Source organism: Pan troglodytes, chromosome 10, assembly GCF_028858775.2.
Source record: "Pan troglodytes isolate AG18354 chromosome 10, NHGRI_mPanTro3-v2.0_pri, whole genome shotgun sequence".
NCBI lineage: Eukaryota > Metazoa > Chordata > Mammalia > Primates > Hominidae > Pan > Pan troglodytes.
In genome coordinates this window covers 44,265,369-44,283,463 of record NC_072408.2, presented here as the reverse complement: position 1 = coordinate 44,283,463, position 18,095 = coordinate 44,265,369, and the positions used below count along the sequence as shown (strand labels likewise).

The 18,095-nt window shown below is 41.1% G+C and overlaps 1 protein-coding gene across 7 annotated transcripts in view; it reads left to right on the top strand.

The window, feature by feature from the left end:
* Positions 1–684: 684 nt before the first annotated feature.
* Positions 685–18,095, top strand: part of SCN8A (sodium voltage-gated channel alpha subunit 8) — a 221,336-nt gene continuing 203,925 nt past the window's right edge. For 4 of the 7 annotated variants that reach the window (XM_054663321.2, XM_054663318.2, XM_054663322.2 and 1 more), the window contains exon 1: positions 1,010–1,150. The gene's annotated coding sequence lies outside the window, so the exon portion shown is untranslated. Of the gene's footprint in view, positions 791–1,009; positions 1,151–18,095 lie in introns of those variants that run through there. The other 3 variants (XM_063785628.1, XM_054663320.2, XM_063785627.1) reach the window with 2 other exon arrangements.

Here is an 18,095-nt window from a genome sequence, read left to right as displayed (position 1 = left end):
TCCCCGTTAGTACAAACAAGAAGTTTATAAGGTTGCTACTGTGATTGTTTCCTTTTACAGACGAGAACACTGAGGTTTGGAGAGGTTGTTACACCCTTTTTCCCTCTTGTGATTGGTGGTAGGAAAATATTAAGTAGAGGAGAGGCACAGTAAAGTGCCAAGAGCTCTGGCACTCATTACCTAGATCCTCGCGAGGGTGGAGTGAGCGGTTGAAATGCTCATGCCTACTTTACAGATGGACAGACTGAGGATCGGAAAGACTGAGGTGGCCTGGGGGCTGTCAGGGAGGCAGCGCCTCCCCGCTCCTGGCAGCAGGTCCCTGTGGGCTGAAACACGAGCCTCCACCTGCCGCTGATTGACTTCTCGTTTTTTCAGTGGGCCCAAGATCCTGTAAATTGAGTTCCCTGCGCTTTTGGATGTCAGAAACTTCACTGAGCGCGGCACTGTTGGGGGGCAGGAGAAAGGTAAGACTTGGCACTGACGCGGGCCACAGAGCACGCGGGTCACCACGACAGCTTTCGGGTCTCGCCGCCCGGCGCTGGCGAGCAGCCAGCCGGCGTCTCGCGGCGGGTCCCGGCCCTCAGCCCGCGGCCCCTCCCGGCGGCTCGGCGGGGGCGTCTTGGAGGCGGGCCCGGGGACGCTCGCTGGCGCTCCCGCGCGGCGCCCCCTGCCGGCGCCCTGTTCCCTCTTGCCCCTGATCCGCTCCCGGCGGCGCGGAGACGCGAGTCTGAGAGCCTGCGGGCGGGCGGCGCGCTGCAGGCGAGCGGGCGAGCGGGCGCGCCCTGCAGGGGTAGGTGGGCCGCGGGGGCGCGGGCGGGCGGGCGCGAAGCGCAGGGAGGGGGCGGGGGCGGTGGCAGCGGCGCTTGCGGGCCGGGGCCGGCCCGGGCAGGGGGCGCGCGCGGAGGGGTCGGCGCGGGGGCGAGGCGGGCGGGGGGCCCGGCGGTAGGGGCGCGCGCGCGGTGGCGCGCGGCGGGCGCGAGTCATCAATTATGCAAGGACTCGGGCGGTGCGGGGGGCGGGCGCGGGGAGCGCTCCAAGATGGCGCCCACCGCAGTCCCGCCCGCCGCATCCTCGGCGCCTTTGCAGTCCGGCCGCGCCTCCCGGGCCCCGCGTTAGGGCCGCAGCTGCCTCCCTCGCCGCCGCCGCTGCCGTAAGTCGCCCCAGAGCCCCCGCCCTGGCGCTGCTTCCTGCCCTCCGGGTTTCCCTTCTCGCCTCGGGACCCTTGAGCGGGGCTCGCCCATCTCCAGTCAGGGGCTTTGCCGCAGAGTGCGCGGCGGGGCTCGAGGGGCCGTGGAGCTGGGGCTCTGCTCTCCTTGTTTTGGACAGGTGTTTGGAACTCTTGCTTCCTTCTTCTGTGTGTACCGGGGGTCTCTTAAGAGAACTGAGGACCACCAGTCCCCACCCCGGACACCCTGCTTTCTCCGTCTCGGCTACAGTGAGGGACACGGCCCGTCCTTGGTGCCCCTTCCGCGGTGCAGCCCTCCATCCCTCCCTCAGTGCCGGGCAGAGTTGGGGCCCCTAGCCGGCTTGCACTGGGAAGGGCAGCGCTGTCGGGATCTTCCTACAGCAGCCCCTCAGCCTTCCCCCTCCCCCATGTCTTACTGCATCCTTCTCCCTCAGCCGGCTTCACACTGCTAAAAACTGCAGAAGCCAAGGGCTCCTGGGTTCTTCCCGCAGCCAGCACTCCCGACTCCCTCTGTCCTTTACTCGGATGCGTTCGTCCCCCTCCCAACAGGGTGCTCTGGAGTTGTGATGGGGGCTCCCGGGACCTTCCTCGGCAGGCGAGGATTCCTGCATTTGGAAGCACATCACTTTGAGAATATCCCCTTCCCCCATCCCACCCCCACCCCCACCCCCACCCCTACGCCACCCGATGCAGAGCTTGTTCCTCTCCTCTCCCTCCCCCACCTTACCATCAGCAGCAGCACCCTTGGCTTCTTGTTAGCGTTGGGGTACAGGACTGTTTGCCCAGCTCCGTGGGCTTGGACCCTCCTCTCTAGTTCTCACTTGGTACCTTGGGGCACCGCAAAGCCTCTGCAGTTTCTCCTGAGAGCTCAGCTCCATCCCCTCCATTGCCAGCAACAACCACCGGTGGAGACTTGGCTAACTTTCCAGGGGTTAGCCAGGACTGTCAGACCCTTTCAGGGGCCCCAGCTTCGAGTTGGGATGGAATGGGAACCATTTTTCAGCCCGATAAATAGGATTCTTCAAACCATGCATTCCATCCGACTACTCCACCCTATGCCCTCTTCCTCACTTACACTGCAGTTTTTGAAGCATGAGGGAATACATTTTATGTCCGGAGATTCCAAGGTTCTGCATCAGCGTTCATAATAAATGGATGTCATCTGTTTGGGGGGAGGGTAGAAGAAACTTTGGATTGCATCTGGCTGAAGTCAGGGGGAGGGAGAAATAATTAGCATGGAGCAAGCTCTGCCACACAAGGAAAACTGCTTTGCATGCACAGTGGGCACCAGAGAGTCAGGGATGGAAGCAGGAAGTGTGGGTGGGGGCCATGGGGGTAAAGGGGGAGAGTGCTTTTTATAACTGTTTTCTCAAGTTTGAACCTGGAGAGCCTTTAGAGAGAGGTAGCAGTGTGTTAGGGCTGGGGGATGTTTTAGCTTTCCAATGGAGATTTCGGGTGTGGTAGGTTTTTCACTGTCTCAAAATCCCTCTGCACTTCTCTTTTCTCCACGTGCATTAGAAGATGTGGGGGGGGGGGGATGTTGTGCTTTTATTCTTTTCTCAAAAAAAAATTTTTTTTTGATTTGTGATGCAAATGGCTGGATAACATTACCACACGGTACCATCCTGGTAGGAATCTTGGGGGAATCAGACTTAAAATGCTGAAAGCTTTATAGCACATTACATGTAACCTGGTTCTTGAAATACTGCAGCATTTTTCTTTGGAGCTCATGACCCATAAGGCCTTCATTTCTCCCTGAAAGAGGATTTGGTTGCTGGTTGGTGAGGTGGTGGTTGTGGGTAGTGATCCTTTGGTGTTCAGCACGCATTCCCTGTCCTAGAAATTGAGGTCCTCCCTGGAGAGGGCTGCAAGCATGTTCCGTGTTCTCTGAACATCTGATTCAGGGTATATGTAAATGTGTTTCTGAGTAGAGCTGGTGGTGGGTATTGCAAAGCAGTTCATAATGGTGCAGATCGGTTATTGGTTTCTTGGCTTCAGTTTGAGCAGCTTTGGTTTTCATTTGGGGTTTTGTCAACTTTTATCAAAATCTTTGGAGGATTTTGTTTTAAATTAATAAAGGATAATCAAGTGGAATACAGCGTCCTTAAAAACAACCATACGGTTGCTGTTGCTTTCCTTGTAGGACCCTTAACAAATTTTTCTCCTGGTCCAGCTTTGGGTTGCCTGTGTTTAGGCTTGTACTCAGGTTTCTTGCTGTGGTGCTGAAAGGACAGTTCCCCGACCAGTTCTGCGGCGAAGTGCACACACGCTGGACATGATTGAGTTTTTTTTTGCTTTTTATTATCAGCAGGCTTTCTCGTGGATGTGTATGTACATGCGCAGCTGGGTTTGTACTTGAGGTTGAGGCCTAGTTATCATATTTTATTACTCCCACATAACTCTTCATTTTGGCTGTCCCTCATGGAGACAATGTTTTACAGGCTGCAACAGATCCATATGTAAGCCATAAGTGACATTTTGCTGACTGCATTATTTCAGCACACTTCAGTCATTTCAAATAGCAAGCAACTGTTAATATTCTTGGTCTCCACAAGAAGTAATCCGATAGCTGGCTAAATTAAACTGGATCAGAAAAGCGTCTTCTGTGGGTTGATTTGAATAGTGAACTGGGAAAGGCACTTGACACAGCAGAGGTCAGTATTACTAAAGTCGATTTGTCCAAAAAACTATTTTAAAATCATAAAATAGGAAGGAGGCCATAAAATTCACATGGTACCACCTCCCACCCAATACAGGAATCTCCTTTATGGGAGATCTTTGCTTTGAATACATCCGTTGGTAGGGAACTTACTGCCACATAACGTAGCTCATTCCATTTGGATTCCACTGTGATCAAAGTATTTTAATCTTATTGAAAAGGTAATATACATAAAGTTGAAAGACATATAAATTGGGGCTATATCAGGGGTAAATGCCATTCTTGTGCTTGTTTCCAAGAAAAGATCGAGAACCATTTTTCTGTAGAGAACATACAAGAAACTTGCACTTACTTGAAAAGAATGCAAAAATAGAGACATGTCCACCTAAAGCAAGAAAAACATTCTGTGAATGGAAAGAAAAATAATTATCTTTAATGTGCTGGTATTATGTAACAAATTGTTCTAGAAGGCACATGCTTGAATTAATGAATATTCAATTCCTATGGATTATATCTAAGGACACTAAAGCTATACTATATAGAAAGTGTCAAAAATCCAAAGTATATCCAGAGTGAGATCAGTTACCATAATTATAAAAATACATACTTATTGCAGAAAAGTTTTAATATATGTAAAAACAGGGAAAAAGTCATCCTAGTTTTACCATCCTTACCATCTTTGCTTCTACCATAAGCAAAACAATTATCTGTGTTTTATTATGTTTTTCCAGTCTTTTTTTTCCCATAGAGAGGGAAAGAAGCGCTTGTAAAGTTATCCAGAATGATAGTATTTTAAAACTGAGCTCTTTAAGCTCTTAATTTTATAGTTCACTTGCTAGGCATTTAGGGACTTAAACAGATTGTTGTATCTCAATTTACCTTTTTCTTAATCCTTTAGAAATGTTCCAAAAAAAACTTTAATGTGAAAGAATTCACTCATAGAATTGGACTTCACTCGTAAAGTCTCTTTGTTTATATTTAGCACATTAACTGAGGAATCAATAAACCTTTTCTTAATCAATGAATCAACAAATAGTCTCACTCTGCACCTACTATATATAAGGCACTGAACTGAACACTAGTACAATGCCTCTCTAAGCTGGCGAGCACCAGCTTAAAAAATAATACCGTGCTCAAAAACTGTGGCTATTAAGGTGTCGAAGGAAACAGAACTCTTACCCTGTAAGTTTATTAATTGCGGAAATGTATGGCAGTCTGTTAGGGCCAGCCCAGTGATTTAACCTGAAAAAGAATAGTTTGTGCAAGAATGGGAAGTAAATGCAGTCAAAAGACAAAGGAGAAGGTTTCTGGAAAAATTATCCGTTTGTGAAGTTATGGAGACACAGCCAGGACACATATTTAAGTACTAAGTTAGAGATTAAGGTGAAATGAAAACCCAAGAAGGTTGCTATAGTTACACTATTGAGAAGAAAATGTCAGAAGCAGTATGGGCTTTGGAATCAGACAAAACTAGATTCAAATCCCGACTCTGCTATGTATTAGCTTTGTGACCTTGGGCAAGTTATTTAATCTATTGGAGCTTCAGTGTTCCTATCTATAAAAGTGGGAATAATAATACCTACGTTGCAGGGTATTTGTGGGGATTAAATGAAATCTCTGTTTCCTTATGGTTTCTGACACATAGTGCTTAATATATATTAGCCCCCTTTCCTCTAGGGATTTAGCAGCTTAATGTGTATTTATATATGTATTTGACATAGTATATATGTACTGTATTGAATTTCAGTAGTCTGAAAAGCAGACGGATGCTTTATCTTCAGTCTGGCATAGAGGATGGAACCCATAGGTACCCTAACTTGGATGGACATTGCTAAGAAAAGTTTTACTGTGCAATTGCTCTGCTGGCTTCCACCAACACAGTGCAAATGTGGTTACCAAAGTACCTCTTGCCTTGTCCATTCCCAAACTACACTAGAATAGGACTCTTTACCCAAAAGGAATGCTTTGGCACTCTCCAGCTGGGCTGTTTTTAGCTGTAGCCTGGGATCTGAAGGTGAAATGGACTCAAAGGCTGAGGCCTGCCTTTATGCTGACTTGAGCTGGATTTTTACACTGTGGTAAGTGATTATACATGTTTGGAGTTGGTTTTGTCTTCAGCACCATTTTAGGTTTCCCCACTGTATAGTCTTTGAACTGCTTTATTTGAATGGGTCTCATAGGTGACCTGCCACCTTTGGTAAATGTTACTCTGTGTTTGTCTATTTATAAAAACTTTCAAAATCCTTCTATCAGTCGATTGAGAAGGAGGTAAAGCAAATATCCTACCCACTTTATAGCTGAAGAAACTGAGTATCGAAGAGCTTAATGAAGGAAGTTGTCCAAGCTAAGGACTATCTAACTGGTGTAGTGGAGACTGGTACCTAGGTTGGTCGACTCATGTTTAATGACTTCTTTCTGTTAAATGGTGTTATATTCTGATGTTCATATAACCAAGTAATGTGAACAATTTTGGTTTTATTTTAAGATATTATTAGCTTAGGTAGCTAAACATATCTTAGTGAGTGGGTATAATGAAAGATTCTGGGATAGACAGAGGGAGGGCAAAAGTGCCTTTGAAGGAAAGCATTTTGGAAGCAGGAAGGATGAGGGGAAATTAACAGAGGATGTATCAATAAGTAGAATATGGATGAAAACAGGAGGCACCAAAGTAACACACTGTGTTCCTTCTGCGGCTATCCTAGCTACTTTTAAAAAGGTCATATCTTGGTGTCTGCTTATCTTTCTCCATGTCTCTTGCATGTAAACACATATACTTGGCTATTCATGAAAGCTCTCCCATTGCCAACCTAGGTTGTAACCAGGACTGTAGGGAATTATGACCGTTGTTACCTGGACTTCTTTGCTTATGCAAGGCTGAAACTGGTGTGAGACTCAGAGAACAGAATATGCTGGGGATTGGTGATGGGTACGGGCAGCAAGTTGGGGCCAAAGAAGTTCTGGGAGGACTTTGGGCTAGAAGTGGTACAAAGGTTGGAGAGGATAATAGTTAAGATTTTCCTTGGGTGTATGGAGATGTGTCATACTGAGGAGAATAGAATGAAATAAAAGCCAGAAGCCTGAGGGTCTAAGAGGTACTTTTAGTTTGGTGCTGAAGCTCTCTTGATCCTGGAAGGAGTTAATGGGGGTGGGTTGACTAAAATAGGCGATGGAGAGATTTGGATCACTTTATATTCACTATTGATGGTAGGCATCCTGTATTCACTGGGCGTGTCCCAGGATCTGGAAGTGGAAAGCACTGAATTCCCTCAAAAGGCACATTCACAGGCTCCTTTCATATTCAGCTGATTAGTGTAGTTTTTTGTGCTATAAATTTTTTGGGGTTCCTGGGGAGTAAGAATGCTAGAGAAATGGTGGATGCTTACTTATCCAGGGATGGATCATCAAGCTTGTGAATTATACAGTTATTTATTTTTCTCCTTTTTCCTCCATTATGAGCACTTAACTGATCATTATCATTTCTACCAGCGTGAACTTGGGAAGGGAGAAAAAGTCAAAATTAAAATGTTACTTTTACTTTTTAGATAATGATTGATAAAGGAAGAGATGGCAACTACTTTGTCAATGAAAAAACACCTCATATTTAATCTGTTCTTCTCTCCTTATTTTAATAGTATAGACAGTTGAAGGCTGAGCCTCTACAAGTTTAATGTCCACTGCAAGCTGGTGTAAATAGCATTTTTCTTTCATTTTAGTGAGCAACAACCCTGTAAACAAGTAGGGCTTAATTTATTATATATTTAGCTCCTTGTTTCAGGATTAATTCCTCAATTAAGGATAATGCAACAGGCTTTTGTGTTACATTCACTACTGTTTTTTTTGTCTTAGCAGGAAGCTGAATGCTTTTAAATGAAAAAAATTAATGCATTATTAAATTGCAGGAAAAAAATCAAGCAGGTTGCAAATGAGACTGATAGGGCATTCTCAGAGGTCAGAATACTCAGAAATCACATTTGCTACAGATTTCTCAATTGGATTTCCTATGATTTGGTGAATACTCTAAAGAGGCATAATGCCTTGTCTGTAGGAAAGATGTCTTGAAGATAATTAGTCATTTTTTAAGATGAGTATTGTGATAGGGAGGGAAGAAAGTGTTTGGAGTGTGATGAATCATCATAGGGAGAAAGCAAAAGAAGGTGAATGACAGAGTGAAAACGGGCAAGGGGATTTGGATGTGAACGTGGGGAACTGCTCATATTTTAAGAGTAGGTATTCACTCCCCTCCAACAATTCCTTTGGGTACACGTCCGTATTACTGAACCAGATCCTCATCTGCTGGACAGGGCACAGAACCTTGGGAAGGTGGTTTTTGTTGTTGTTGTTTAGTTTTATTTTATTCTTAGCTCTGCTAGAACTTTGCTGCAAATTGCTTTCTTTATCTGATCTCTGCATTGAGAAAACTGGAGAATATTTTCTTGCTTTATGGAAAAAAATGTAGTAATATTCTTAAATGTTTCTTTCATTTCCTCTTGATTTTTAGTCATTTAGTACAAAGACATTTTCTCAGAAGGCTCTGTTGACAGTTTCTCTTCCATTGTCTTGAAATGTTTGTTTGAATATTTAACAGAGGCACAAAATTCAAAAATCAAAAAGTTCGAAGTTAAGTCTTCTTTTACTGTCTCCCAGTCATGCAGTATGCACTCCATAATAGCAATTACTGTTACTAATTTCTCTTGTAATGCTTCCTGCATACATACATGCACATATACATATTGTCTCCCCCTGCTCCTCACACAGTTACTTCCATTGTCTTTTAAGGAAGACTTAAAATAATTTGGGGATTTGGATTCTCATTCTAGATCATCTTAGATCAGTTAATTACCCCTTTTCCTTAAGAAATACATAATCCCTCTGTTTTATTTTTCTTAGTAAAATTTATATTCTCATTTCTTGGCTTATTTAATGTGCAAGTTAGTTTAGGCTGAAGCAGCCTTTCCTACTAACCTACATTGCTTTTAGGGTTTTCCTTATAGAATTACCTGTTAAAAATAAAAGTGCAAGGGGAGACATAGCCTTGAGAACTATTGGTTCATTGCTGTCTATGAGTGAATTCTAAATCGCCTGCTTGACCACATCAGTCAGCAAATATTTAGCGAGTAGCAACTATGGGATATATAAAAGATAGACCTTATGTTCTAGGAGCTTATTTATTTTGTGAAATAAGTCATAAACACAAAATGTTAAATAAGAAAAGATTTTCATAATGGTTGATGATTAAAAAGTTGGAAAGGATTTATTGCTAAATAAATGGTATAGTTAATAAATTGATTTTTTAGGAAAGAGAGAGCATTTCAAGTTGGTATGATTAGAGACAGGTTGATGGAAGAAGCATGATTTGAGCTGGGCTTTACAGAATGGTTGGGTAGAACAGTGTGAGCCAAAGTGAGAAGGCAAGAATGTACAAAGTGTTTTGGGGGAGCAGTGAGAATCTCCTTGTGGCAGATAAGCCTGCAAAGATAGGATAGAGTTAGCCAAATATTAAGGACTTTTTGAAGTTTCATTCATGACATGGAGAATGTAGAATTTAGAGAGTATAGAATGACAGATGATCAAAGCTATACTGTAGTGTTTTAGGAATATTGGGCAGCAGTGTCTAATTGGATGGAATAGAGCAAGGAATGGACATCCACTTAGTTGGCTCTTTGATTTGTCCTGGCTGTGTAGTGATGAAGGGTTGGAGTAGTGTAGTAGTGATAAGGATGGGAAGGAAGGAAAGTAAATATAACTTTGTATATGTGTGTTACATAAATGTGTGTGTTTAACATTTTTCTAATGTTAGAAATAGTTTATAGGAAGACTCAGTAGAACTCAGTGAATGACTTTACATGGGAGAAAAGGGAGAGGGAATAAAGATTATTTTACTGTTCTAAAGATTAGAGATAGAGAGTCTCCTATTTTGAAAATCTGGGGAAGTATGTTCTGTAATACATGGTAGTCTGGTCCATAGCATTTTGGTTAACAAGCTGTCTTTATTTCTAATTTTCTAATTGTTTCTCTGCAGAGGGTTTTCTTGAGCTTTTAATGTTATTTCTTGTGGGAAAACTTGAATCTTCTGAACTTTATTATCTAAGCTCTCACTGATAAAGATTATTTAATCTTCGTTTGTGGGTCTCTACCCTTGTTTTGGAGTTTTACATTCTATCCATTCATAGACACTTAACTTGTCATTTTCGTTGGCATTCTCAACTCACCTTCAGTTTGGAGGATAAAGGAACAAGAATTCTATACCTTTTTATAGACTTGGTAAATGACTCTTTTGTCCTTACCGAAACTCAGTATATTTGATTTTTTGATCGTTTGTTTATATTCCATGTGCTTCATGACAGCCATACTATTTGAAATTGCAGGCTGAGTTAAAGGTAGTAACTGAAAGGATTTTAGTAGGTGAAAGCAGAGGGAAAGAAAAGGCCTTATCAGCCAGTGATGTTGCTTTCTGTTTCAGGTACTGAATCTTAGGCTGTGTATGAAAAATGTCAGACTTGACTTGCATGATCTTCTTGGTATAGGTGGGGTACAAGACGGTGGCCAGAGGGCCCTAACGTACAACTTGAGTATACAGTGGTAACTTAGAGCAAAGGCAGAACTCAGGGAGCTTGGGTTCTGCTACTGCCCTTTCTCGTCAGAAATGATCATTGAATGAGAAAAAATAAAGGGTTACTGGATTATCAGAACATGGACATCAAAATAATAGAATACACCAAGAGAAAAAAAATCAGAAATTTAATGCAATTTTAAAATCTCATTTAATTTGTTAAAATTATATTTCTTCTCACCACGAAAGTTACTGAGTTCTTGCAGATTCCATTACATTTACCACAGTTTGCACTCAGACATTTGGCAGAAGTCCTCATGGTTTGCTGTGGAACCAGTAGAGGAGGCACAGTTCATGTACAAGATGTTAATAAATTTAGCACTCTATTTAGGGTATTACCCAAATTACCCTTACAGTAATTCTATTAGGAGATTCTCTGTGCAATCCCATTATAAGTGCATACCTTTCTCCTAGTTTGAATGCTCAAAGTAACAGTAATTAAGAACTGTTATACAATAGTCTCTTGGAAAGGCATTCTTAAGGTAGCCTGGGATGAGGAAAGTCCATAAACACCACTTAACTGAATGATGGCAATCTGTTTTATTAATCTGGATGTTCTCATGCAAGTAATATTTTAGTAGATCTATAGATTTTTCTTATTTCTTAACCATCTTTTTGTTTGTAGTACTTCTTCTTCCTTGTCTCTAGAAATGCAGGAGAGGGTTGTGTAAAACCCAAGAAGGGTTTTACTGAGTGCACAGACTGAATGATTAAGAAGTGTAGTAGGGAAACAAAGTACAGTGATCATATGAATGTTTCACTTACCTAACAAGGCCTTTTTGTTTTTTTTTTCCTGACTCATGCAGGAAACTTCACCCATAAGTGCCCAAGGGGTAAGACTTATTTTGGGATCTTAAGGTAGACTTCTGGCATTAGAAATTGCTCAAAAGCTTTATAGGTCAAAGAAAATAAATTCATCTTTGTGTTATGAGTGGATATCAAAGATTTGCTATTAATTAGATATGTTTTCCATTTTAATTTTAATTAGATTAAAATTAAAGTCTGACCCTTGGGGGCTGATGTGCTTTGTTCCTAGCCAGTTGCCTTGTCTTTCACCTCGCACTTCTCCACAGGCTGCCTTGCTGGTTCCAGTGGTGAGGCTCAGCAGTCAAATGGGGATGTCACTTACATGCCCCACTTGGGCTCTACCCTGGAGCCCTACCTTTGCCAAGGGTGGTGCTCAGAGAAAGGGTTTTTTTTTTTTTTTTTTTTTTTTAAGAGCAATGCGTTTAATACTCAATGCAATCTGTTGCAAAATCTCAAGAAAAAAACTCATTCCCAGAGAGGAAGGAGTGTGTATGTTTTTTTTCTAGCCAGGATTCTAGAACCATTAGCTCCTTATAGGCATTGCTTCTGTTTATATGGATGTTGAGTTGTCAGGCCTTTCCAGTTTTTTTGTTTTTTCCTTCCACAGTTTAATCCTAGAACCTAGAAAGAACTGTTATTTGTGGGAATTGAATGCTGACTTTGGTAGTATTAAGAAAAATCCAGTGTGGATCTGTAGAGTTCAGAGTATTGGTGCTCAACACAGGAATGATAAATGTTTGAGATTATGGATATGCGAATTACCCTGATCTGATCACTATATATGAATTGAAACATCACTATGTACCCCATAAATATGTATAGTTATTATGTGTCAATTAAAAATAAAGCAAAGGTAAAAATTTGAGAAAGTTTGTAACACAGAAGGCCAAACATTGTATAATTCCACTTATGTGAGTTACCTAGAATAGTTAAATTCACAGACAGAAAGTAGAACAGTGGCTATCAAGGGTTGTGAGAAATGGGTAATGGAGAGCTACTGGTTAAGGAGTACAGAGTTTCAGCTTGAGAAAATGAGATTGTTCTGGAGATTTGTAGTGATAATGGTTGTACCACAATGCATGTACTTAATGTTACATACTTGTATACTTAAAAAATGGTTAAGATGGCAAATTTTATGTATATTTTACCACAATCAATCAATCAATCAATCAATATAAAACAAAAAATAGAGTATGGATGCTAGTCCAGATTTTGGACAAGAGGGTATGTGGTGTTTTTATGGCCAAAATATAGGGACCAGAAACCCTGCTTTCTAGTGTGGCGTTGGGCCAATACACAGTGCCCCTGGGACGAGCAGGGTACTCTTTCCTAGTGGGAAACCTATTCCTATTAGAGTACTACAGCCAAATAAACCACTACTTTCTTCACAAGAATAAGCTCAATAAAACTAATATTTGAAAAGATTTTGAAGTTCTAGCTCATGAATGGCAAATATTATTTTCCTTTTTTTCTTCTTAATCTACCCAAGATAGTATTTCATTTTTCCCTTTTAACATTTTAAACAGCTTTTGTTTTATTTTTTCTTATTTTTAAAATTTTACAAACAGTAAAATTGAAACAAATCTTGGTGTACAGCTCTGAATTTTTACACATGTATAGGTTCATGTAACCGTGCCACAATCAGGATACAGAACAGTTCCATTACCCCAAAATGCTCCCTCCTGCTGTTCCTTTGCAGTCAAACTTTCCCTAATCCCCAGCCCCTGGAAACCTGATTGGTTCTCCATTCCTGTGGTGTTACCTTTTCCAGAATGTCATAAAAGTAGAATCATACTACACTATATAACCCTTTGAGACTGACATCTTTTGCTGAGCATAATACTTTGGAGATTTAACCATGTTGTTGTATTTTTCAATTGTTCTTTTTTATTGCTGAGTAGTATTGTATGTAACTGTTCCAATGCATATAACATTGTATATAACAGTTTGTCAACCTGTTCATCTGTTGAAGAACATTTGGAATATGTCCAGTTTCTGGTGATTATGAATAGTACTTCTGCAAACATTCATGTACAGGTTTTTGTGTGACCCTACCTTCATATTTCTCAAAGCTGATCCCTAAGAGTAGGATTGCTGGGTAATATAGTAAGTGTATGTTTACCTTTATAAGCAACTAACAACTGTTTTTCAGAGTGGTTGTACCATTTCGCATTCCCAACAGCCGTGTATGAGAGTTCAGCAGCATATGCGAGTTCAGGTGCTCTGTATCCTCATTGGCACTTGGAATTGTCAGGTTTAAATTTTTTTTTTTTAATCTTAGCCATTCTAATAGGTGTGTAGTGGTATCTCATTGTGATTTCAGTTTGCATTTCTGTAATGGCTAATGATGTCTAATATCTTTTCATGTGCTCTCTGTGTATCTTTGTGAAGTGTCTGTTGAAATGTTTTGCCCATTAAAAAAAATTGGATTGTTTGTATTCTTACTATGAGTTTTGAGATTTTTGTTTTTAAAAATGTTGTTTTTGAGATATAAATCTTTTATCAGATAACTTACATGGGCATATTTTCTCCCACTCTTTAGCTTAGCTTTTCTTAATAGTGTTTTTATAGAGCTAAAGTTTTAAATTTTGATTTAGTCCAATTTGTCAATTTTTTTCATTTACGGGTCACGTTTTTGATGTCATATATAAGAACTCTTTGTCAAATTCAAGATGTTCTTGGTTTTCTGTTAAAAATTTTGTGTAGTTTTACATTTTACCTTTAGATCTGTGATCCATTCAAGTTAATCTGTGTATTAGATATGAGATTTAGGCCTAGGTTTATTTTTATTTTTTTGCTAATAGATGTGCAGTTAACTGTTTGAGCACCATTGTTGTTCAAAAGACTGTCTTTCTTCTGAATTGATTTTGGACTTTTGTCAAAAGTCAATTGCCTGTATTTATGTGGGTTTATTTCTGGGCTCTCTCTTCTGTTCCATCAATCTGTATGTGTGTCTGCCCCTTCCTCAATACCACACGGTCTCTTTTTTTCCCAGGTTTTTTTGTTTGTTTGTTTGTTTGTTTTTTGTTTTTTTAATGGGTTTTTGTTTCGTTTTGTTTGGTTTTCTTTAGAGATGGAGTTTCGCTCTTGTTGCCCAGGCTGGAGTGCATGTCACGATCTCAGCTCACCGCAACCTCCGCCTCCCAGGTTCAAGCAATTCTCCTGCCTCAGCCTCACAAGTAGCTGGGATTACAGGCATGCGCCACCACACCTGGCTAATTTTGTATTTTTCTTTTTTAGTAGAGATGGGGTTTCTCCATGTTGGTCGGGCTGGTCTCAAACTCCCGATCTCAGGTGATCCGCTGCCTTGGCCTCCCAAAGTGCTGGGATTACAGGCATGAGCCACTGTACCAGGCTCCAGTGTTTTTTTTTTTTAGCTTTTATTTTAGGTTTGGGGGTACATGTGCAGGTTTGTCGTATAGATAGATTACGTATCACTGGGGTTTAGCATACAGATTATTTTGTCACCCAGGTTATAAGCATAGTACCTGATGGGTGTTTTTTTGTTCCTCACCCTCTTCCTAACGTCCACCCTCAAGTAGGCCCAGGTGTCTGTTGTTCCCCTCTTCATTTCCATATGTACTCAGAGTTTTAAATATGAGTTTTTCATGTTCCTAATTTAGCTATTCTATTGTCATAGCTTTCTTTTCTTTCCCCATAAGTTATTGGGGTACAGGTGGTATTTGGTTACATCAGTAAGTTCTTTAGTGGTGATATGTGAGATTTTGGTGTACCCATCACCTGAGCAGTACACACTGCACCATATTTGTAGTCTTTTATCCCCTGCCTTCTTCCCCAAAGTCCACTGTATCATTCTTAGGCCTTTTCATCCTCATAGCTTAGCTCCCACATATCAGTGAGAACACATGATGTTTGGTTTTCCATTCCTGAGTTACTTCACTTAGAATAATAGTCTCCAATCTCATCTAGGTCATTGCAAATGCTGTTAATTCATTCCTTTTTATGGCTGAGTAGTATTCCATCATATATATACCACAGTTTCTTTATCCACTTGTTGATTGATGGGCATTTGGGTTAGTTCCACAATTTTGCAGTTGTGAATTGTGCTGCTATAAACATGTGTGTGCAAGTATCTTTTTCATATAATGACTTCTTTTCCTCTGGGTGGTTACGCAGTAGTGGGATTGCTGGACCAAATGGTAGTTCTACTTTTAGTTTTTTAAGGAATCTCCACACTGTTTTCCATAGTGGCTGTACTAGTTTACGTTCCCACCAGCAATGTAGAAGTGTTCCCTGTTCACTGCATCCACGCCAACATCTACTGTTTTTTGATTATTTGATTATGGCCATTCTTTCAGGAGTAAAGTGGTATCGCATTGTGGTTTTGGTTCGCATTTCCCTGATCATTAGTGATGTTGAGCATTTTTTCATATATTTGTTGGCCATTTGTATATCTTCTTTTGAGAATTGTCTGTTCATGTCCCTAGCCCACTTTTTGATGGGATTGTTTGTTTGTTTTCTTACTGATTTGTTTGAGTTCATTGTAGATTCTGGTTATTAGTCCTTTTTCAGATATATAGATTGTCAAGATTTTCTCCTCTGTGGGTTGTCTGTTTACTCTGCTGACTTCCTTGTGCCGTGCAAAAGCTTTTAGTTTAATTAAGTCCCAACTATTATCTTTGTTTTTATTGCATTTGCTTTTGGGTTCTTGGCCATGAAATCCTTGCCTAAGCCAATGTCTAGAAGGGTTTTTCATTGTTATCTTCTAGAATTTTTATAGTTTCAGGTTTTAGATTTAAGTCCTTAATCCATCTTGAGTTGATTTTTGTATAAGGTGAGAGATGAGGATCTAATTTCATTCTCCTACATGTGGCTAGCCAATTATCCCAGCACCATTTGTTGAAAAGGGTGTCTATTCCCCACTTTACGTTTTTGTTTCCTTTGTTGAAGATCAGTTGGCTGTAAGTATTTGAGTTTACTTCTGGGTTCTCTATTCTGTTCTGTTGGTCTATGTGCCTATTTTTATACCAGTACCACACTGTTTTGATGACTATGGCCTTATAGTATAGTTTGAAATCAGGTAGTATGATGCCTCCAGATTTGTTCTTTTTGCTTAGTCTTGCTTTGGCTATGTGGGCTCTTTTTTGGTTCCATATGAATTTTAGAATTGTTTTTTCTAATTCTGAGAAGAGTGATGGTGGCATTTTGATGGGGATTGCATTGCATTTATAGATTGGTTTTGGCTGTGTGGTCATTTTCACAATATTGATTCTACCCATCCATGAGCATGGGATGTATTTCCATTTATTTGTGTCGTCTATGATTTCTTTCAGCAGTTTTGTAGTTTTCTTTGTAGAGGTCTTTTGACTCCTTGGTTAGGTATATTCCTAAGTATTTTATTTTATTTTATTTTATTTTATTTTATTTTATTTTATTTTATTTTGTGGCTATTGTAAAAGGGGTTGAGTTTATATATATATATATATATTTTTTTTTTTTTTTTGAGACAGAGTCTTGCTCTGTCGGCCAGGCTGGAGTTCAGTGGCATGATCTCAGCTCACTGCAACCTCTGCCTCCCGGGCTCAAGAAATTCTCCTGCCTCAGCCTCCCAAGTAGCTGGGGTTACAGGGGTATGCCACCACACCTGGCTATTTTTGTATTTTCAGTAGAGATGGGGTTTCACCATGTTGGCCAGGCTGGTCTTGAACTCCTGACCTCAGGTAATCCACCCGCCTTGGCCTCCCAAAGTTCTGGGATTACAGGCGTCAGCCACCGTGCCTGGCCGGGGTTTAGTTCTTGATTTGATTCTCTGCTTGGTTGCTGTTGGTGTATAGAAGAGTTACTGATTTGCATACATTAATCTTGTATCTGGAAACTTTGTTGAATTCTTTTATCAGTTCTTGGAGCTTTCTGGAGGAGTCTTTAGGGTTTTCAAGGTAAATGATCATATTGTCAGCAAATAGTGACAGTTTCACTTCCTCTTTACTGATTTGGATGTCCTTTATTTCTTTCTCTTCTCTGATTGCTCTGGCTAGGACTTCCAGTACTATGTTGAAGACAAGTGGTGAGAGTAGGCATCCTTGCCTTCTTGTTCCAGTTCTCAGAAGGAATGCGTTCAACTTTTCCCCATTCAGTATTGTGTTGGCTGTCGGTTTGTCATAGATGGCTTTTATTACATTGAGGTATGTCCCTTGTATGCCGATTTTGCTGAGAGGGATCATAAAGCGATGCTGCATTTTGTCGAATGCTTTTTCTGTATCTATTGAGATGATCATGTGATTTTTGTTTTTAATTCTGTTTATGTGCTGTATCACATTTATTGACTTCCATATGTTAAGCCATCCCTGCATCCCTGATATGAAACCCACTTGATCATGGTGGATTATCTTTTTGGTATGTTGTTGGATTTGGTTAGCTAATATTTTGTGAAGGATTTTAGCATCTGTATTCATCAAGGATATCTGTCTATAGTTTTCTTTTTTGGTTATGTCCTTTTCTGGTTTTGGTATTAGGGTGATGCTGGCTTCATAGAATGAATTAGGGAGGGTTCCTTCTTTCTCTGTCTTGAGGAATAGTGTCAAAAGGATTGGTACCAATTTTTCTTTTTCTTTTTTTTTTTGAGATGGAGTCTTGCTCTGTCGCCCAGGCTGGAGTGCAGTGGCGCGATCTCGGCTCACTGCAAGCTCCGCCTCCCGGGTTCACGCCATTCTCCTGCCTCAGCCTCCTGAGTAGCTGGGGCTACAGGTGCCCGCCACTGTGCCCGGCTAATTTTTTTTGTATTTTTAATAGAGACGGGGTTTCACCATGGTCCCGATCTCCTGACCTCGTGATCCACCCGCCTCGGCCTCCGAAAGTGCTGGAATTACAGGCGT